Below are 5624 nucleotides of genomic sequence, written 5' to 3'. Positions count from 1 at the left end.
CTGGTTGTACGTTGTGTCTGTTATTTGTATGTTTGCAAAAGTCCCCGCGACACAAGAGCAATTCTTAGAGCGGGAGTTGTGTCAAAAAGATACTGCTAGACGAGGGTCTCCTCCCGGAATGAGGGAGCGGTTAGACCTTGTAATCGTGAATCAAGCTTTAAACATTTATATTATTTCGACATTTTATGCTTTCTTTGATCTTTAGAGAGATGTGGTTGTTCAAAGTGAATTATAAAATCGTAATACTTTAGATTAATTAATGAAAAATATTTAAGAATATTTTTAATGATGGCCAAGTAATAATATAGATAAGGGTGTAATTAAAAGAAAAATATGTAACTTGGGATGTTTGATATTTATTAAGTAAGGGACAGGAATGTTTTTAATTCCTTTATTTACAATTCGTACAAAAATAACAATTATTACCTACATACATAAAATCATGCCATTTTCCAATAGGGGTAGGCAGACCAGAGAACAACAATTATTATTTTTTTGCAGTAAATAGTACTTCATGTAATAGATGGTAAAATGTTGATGAATATTATATTTTAAGAAATAAAATAATATGTTTGTGAACGTGTACCAATAGGGTTGCCATAATGAAAATTTTCATGACTATGATTAATAAAATTACAAAAAAGGATTATTTTTGTGTGTGTGTGTGCGTGTGTGTGTGCGTGCGTGTTCGTGTGCTCTATTTAATTACAGTTAGAAAATCTTCCGCGTCATCGTACGATGTTTGTAGCAGGTCGGCTTTAAGTTCCTTTCTTGCTTTAGGTCTTTCAAAATGATGAATGTTGAATTTGGTTTTCAGTTTGTTATAGACATGTGTGTGAAGAAAATTTGGTAATTTTTGTACGAAAGAGGAGTGTACGGGAACGGGTGGTATTTTATTTGTGCGACTATTTGGCGTGAAGCCTATGAGCCTTGACAATAACTTTAAGTGTGTTTGACATGTGAATACATATAATTTGCGCACGCTTAGGTTATCAGGTTCGATGTAAATATGATGGGTGGGGTATCGGTAGGGTTTATGATACATTACTTTCAAAACAGCGCGCTGGGCCCTTTCTAGGGGTAGCATGAATGATTTGGCTGCTCCACCCCAGACTCCTATGCAATATGACAAGATTGACTGACAGAGAGCTATGTACATTAGTTTAATTGTTTGCAGAGATGAGCATTCTTTCAGCAATTTCATGACATATATTATTTTCCTAACGCGTTTAGTTAAACCTTCTATGTGTTGTTTAAATGAGTTACAATGACATGTTACAGAACTGTTCACTGTTTATAGTTTGCGTTTGTTTCTGTTTTTGAGGCCGGGACAAGGGTAGCATATTCCGTTAACCAAGCATTGACCTGCGGGACAATCTTTCATGGGGCTTATGCAGTTGCCTGCCCTGTCCTTGACACATTTTGTGCGACGCTCACTCCCGCCACTCTCGTCAGCTCCAACTTGCAACAGGACGGCCATTGCTATCAATGTTAGCAGCAAATATATACGCATGATGGCTTCACACGCTGTAACAAGGATTATATACTTAATATCTCGACTATTATATCTGATGCTGTAGGCAGAGGTGTATGAAACCTCGTGATCAGTATTGGTATGCCCAGACTACAAAGGCAGTATAAATAAGTTTACTTGTAAATCAAACGAGGCAATCAACAAGTCGTTAGGACTTCATAGATTTTTCCGCGTGAAAATTTCCTCTATGATAATCCAGGTTATATCTACAAAATTCTACTTATATTTATTGGGCAAAAAGGCGCCAGTTGCGCTCACCGGTCGGTACGCGATCTGTGGGTTAAGTAACCCTTGGCGGCCTTCCATAAATGGGTGACCGCATACTTGTATTTAGTGCTTCGGCTCCGTGCTTCGGAGGGCACGTAATAAGTCGGTCGCGGCTATTGTCTACCAATATAACGGTCGTTCAAAGGCCTCTCGGGCGGCTTGAACAACTTTGACACTAGGTTGACCACTTACCATAAGACAAACAAACAACAATTTGGGCAATTTCGGCATGAGAGAGTAAAACATCTATTAAACAGTAAATAAGATAAGGCCTAAGGCCTCGGAGAGCTCGTGACCCCGTCGATAATGTGCCTGACCTCTCACTGGTCATTTTAGTCATCCGTCCCACCGGGCTAGGAGAGAGTGGGACAAGGTAAATTAATACTAAATAAAATAATATCAATCCTACCTTATCAATAATTATCGATACAGGAAAATACGTTGTCGCCACTGCGATGTAACACAGACTGCAAGTTTAACGTTAAATACAGTGATTTTATATTAACTTTCTATGTACTCTTCAAATACTTATTTATCGATGGTTTCAATTTAAGGTAAATAAGCACATTTATGCGTAACATGTTTGTGTTTGTTATATATTGTATACTAGCTGAGCCGCGTAGCTCCGCTCGCGTATTGTCGTGTCTACAGTTGCCAGATGACCGGGATTTCTGGGATTGTCCCGGAATTTTGCCTGTGGTCCCGTGTCCCGTAATCCCGATTTTTTCGTCTATCAGCTTAGCCTTTTTTCCACACTATGTTGGAGTCGGTTTCCAGTCTCACTGGATGCAGCTAAATACCAGTGTTTTACATGGAGTGACTATCTGACCTCCACAGCCCAGTTACCTGGGTTATAACACGATACCCATTTTGGTAAGACTGGTTGTGGAGATCAGGTTGAGTCGTTCTTGAGTTTTGTGCTTAGTAACACATAAGAAGTATCTACCTAAAGCAGATTTTTTTCTGTCAATCGTCCTCAGTCCTTCAAAAACACTAACTCAGAAATTTCCTCTTTCTGCGGTAACCGTGTATGGAAGAAATAAACAAAATCTCGTTACGGCAACCGCAGGGGGATAAATTGCTTCAATAATTGTAACTCAGCGTTTGGGGTGACGCAAGTAGACTGTACCTACAATACGTAAAGATTTAGCCCATGTCCTATACTCCATGGCGCAGTGGTTAAGGTGCTCGCCGCGCCGCTACCATTGCGTCGGGGGGTCGTAGGTTCGATTTCATGGAACAATTGTTTGTGCGGACCACAATTGTTTCGGGTCTGGTTGTACGTTGTGTCTGTTATTTGTATGTTTGCAAAAGTCCCGCGTTACGGCAAATGCAAGGGGATAAATTGCTTCAATAATTGTAACTCAGCGTTTGGGGTGACGCAAGTAGACTGTACCTACAATAGACTTTCAAGCTTCTTACTACTGTACCTCGATTCTCTACTACTATCGACTACCGACAACCGACCGGTCATCGAGAAATTTTGTATGAAAATCTGATCAGCGCCTCTGACGGGTGTCGTAGGAAACATTTTGGCAGTACATTCTAAATGTCAAAATTTCGATAGCTAGCCGGTTCTCGGTAGTCGATAGTGGTAGAGAATCGAGGTACTGTTATCGACTATCAGAGATCTTCGAAAATACGACCGAAAATGCCGGGACTCACAATTTAACGTGCCTTCCGAAACACGGAGGAATTCGACATTTTATTGCTTGCTTTGATCTTAAGGGAGATGTGGTTGTTCAAAGTGAATTTTAAAATCGTAATATTTTAGATTAATTTATGAAAGTTATACAAGAATATTTTTAATAATGGCTTAGTAAAGATTAAAGGGCATAATTAAGAGAAAAATATGCACTTGACAGCACTTGATATATTTAATAAGTATGTTTTTAGTGAAGGCAAGAAATGTTTTTTTTTAATTCCTTTGAGAAAGAATAATTGAGTAAGAAATAACAATTATTACATTGATAAAATCACGCCATTTTCCCATAGGGGCAGGCAGTGATGACCAGTGAACACACAACAATTACCTTACTTATTTATTTATATATTTTGTTCCAGTGGTAAATAGTGCTTCACGTAATCGATAACATGTTGATTATTTAAATCGATACAGCTGTTTAGATGTAAAAGAAGGACAAACAGACATACACATTATACAGTAAAGATTATTACTTCAGTATGTATAATGTATTTTAATGCAGACATTGATTTTACACGCAAAGAAAATTAATATATCTAGTTAACATTATTTAAGTACATATATGTAAATATTCCGTTACGCTGTTACGGTAAAACCGCGTAACTGATTTTCATGACATTTACCTTGGAGATAATGAAAGATTGAAAAAAAAACATAACATTTTTTCCTTTTTTTTCCTTAGCCGGTTTGAGTGTCCCACTGCTGGGCAAAAGCCTCCCCCCTACCCTTCCAAATCCCCCTATCGGCGGCAAGAGAATAATATACTGTGTGAAAAAAGTTGTAAGTGTAACTATTGGCGCGTAGTTTAAGTATGTCTCTAATTAATCTATCTCATCATAGAGACAGCAGCTATTTGTACTACGAAACTCAAATTATGGTAAAATCGTTTTTATATTATCCCAATTTACTTCCACATTCCCAATTTACTACTCACGTGGGGAAATAATTAGTAGTACTAATATTGAATTCCATCAACTGGACACACATGTGTCCAGTCTTGTGTGTCGACTTAGTGAATAACCCGTATGCCGTTTTTGTATGCCATAAAAAATTTCGAAGAAATACCCAAAAATAAAGAAATTATAAATCTTATACAATGCTAACTAAACACATTTTTTTTTTTTTTTTTTTTATTTTAAAAAAGACAACTCCCGCACTAAGACTTGCTCTTGTGTCGCGGGGACTTTTACAAACATACAAACAACGGACACAAAGCACAACCAGACCCGAAACAATTATTTGTGGATCGCACAAATAATTGTCCCATGTGGGAATCGAACCCACGACCTCCCGTTGCAGTGGTATCGGCGTGGCGACCTAAACCACTGCGCCACGGAGGTAGTCAAATTGGTCACATTGATGTCCCACTATTGGGCAAGGGTCTCCCTCCGTAATTGGGGAAGGCTTAGACCTTGTATTCACCATGCTGGCCAATTGCGGCTTGGGTTAAGTCAATGGCATTTCGGGCGGCTTAAGCAACTTTGACACTAGGTCGATCACTAATTATAAGGTAAAATAAAAATGAAACCTATTACCTAAGGGCTAATTAGCTAACTAATAAAATAATAATATTATGACTACACCCAAGTTTAATTGTTAATTGTAATTTCGTACAATTTGTCTAGATATTATTATACATCTATACTTAATATTATAAAGCTGAAGAGTTTGTTTGTTTGTTTGTTTGTTTGTTTGAATGCGCTAATCTCAGGAACTACTGGTCCGATTTGAAAAATTCTTTCAGTGTTCGATAGTCCTATTAGTCGATAGTTCGATAGTCCTACGACCAATAGGAGTGGATTAGCAACGAAAAATGTTACAAAAAACGGTGAATATTTTGACCCATTCTCTCTAATGTGACGCAAGCGAAGTTGCGCGGGTCAGCTATCGTTAATATAATCCATGTTAGGGACAAACTTGTGTGATAAAAAATGAATTATGTATATTTATTTTCGTCTTGTACCTATGTTGTTACTAATTTATCACTGGTGTGTATTTTCGAGTCAGAATTGACCCGTCTTATCGTTTGACGTGGGTTTCGTCGAATTGGCTGAAGATGTGTGTTGTTGTCACTATTTGTGTCACGGATGACTGGGGAATGATAAAATGATGGTTCAC

The 5624-nt window shown here is 38.0% G+C and overlaps 1 long non-coding RNA gene across 1 annotated transcript; it reads right to left on the bottom strand.

Annotated features, from left to right (window-relative positions):
• Nucleotides 1-334: 334 nt before the first annotated feature.
• Nucleotides 335-2332, bottom strand: LOC142982662 (uncharacterized). The gene is made up of 2 exons (XR_012960014.1): nt 2211-2332; nt 335-1527 (listed from the first exon to the last, which is right to left on the bottom strand). It is a non-coding gene; the product is annotated as an uncharacterized LOC142982662 (long non-coding RNA).
• Nucleotides 2333-5624: the final 3292 nt, after the last annotated feature.

The sequence above is a fragment of the Anticarsia gemmatalis genome, chromosome 22 (assembly GCF_050436995.1).
Source record: "Anticarsia gemmatalis isolate Benzon Research Colony breed Stoneville strain chromosome 22, ilAntGemm2 primary, whole genome shotgun sequence".
In the NCBI taxonomy this organism is placed as follows: Eukaryota; Metazoa; Arthropoda; class Insecta; order Lepidoptera; family Erebidae; genus Anticarsia; species Anticarsia gemmatalis.
This window is presented reverse-complemented; position numbering and strand designations above follow the sequence as displayed.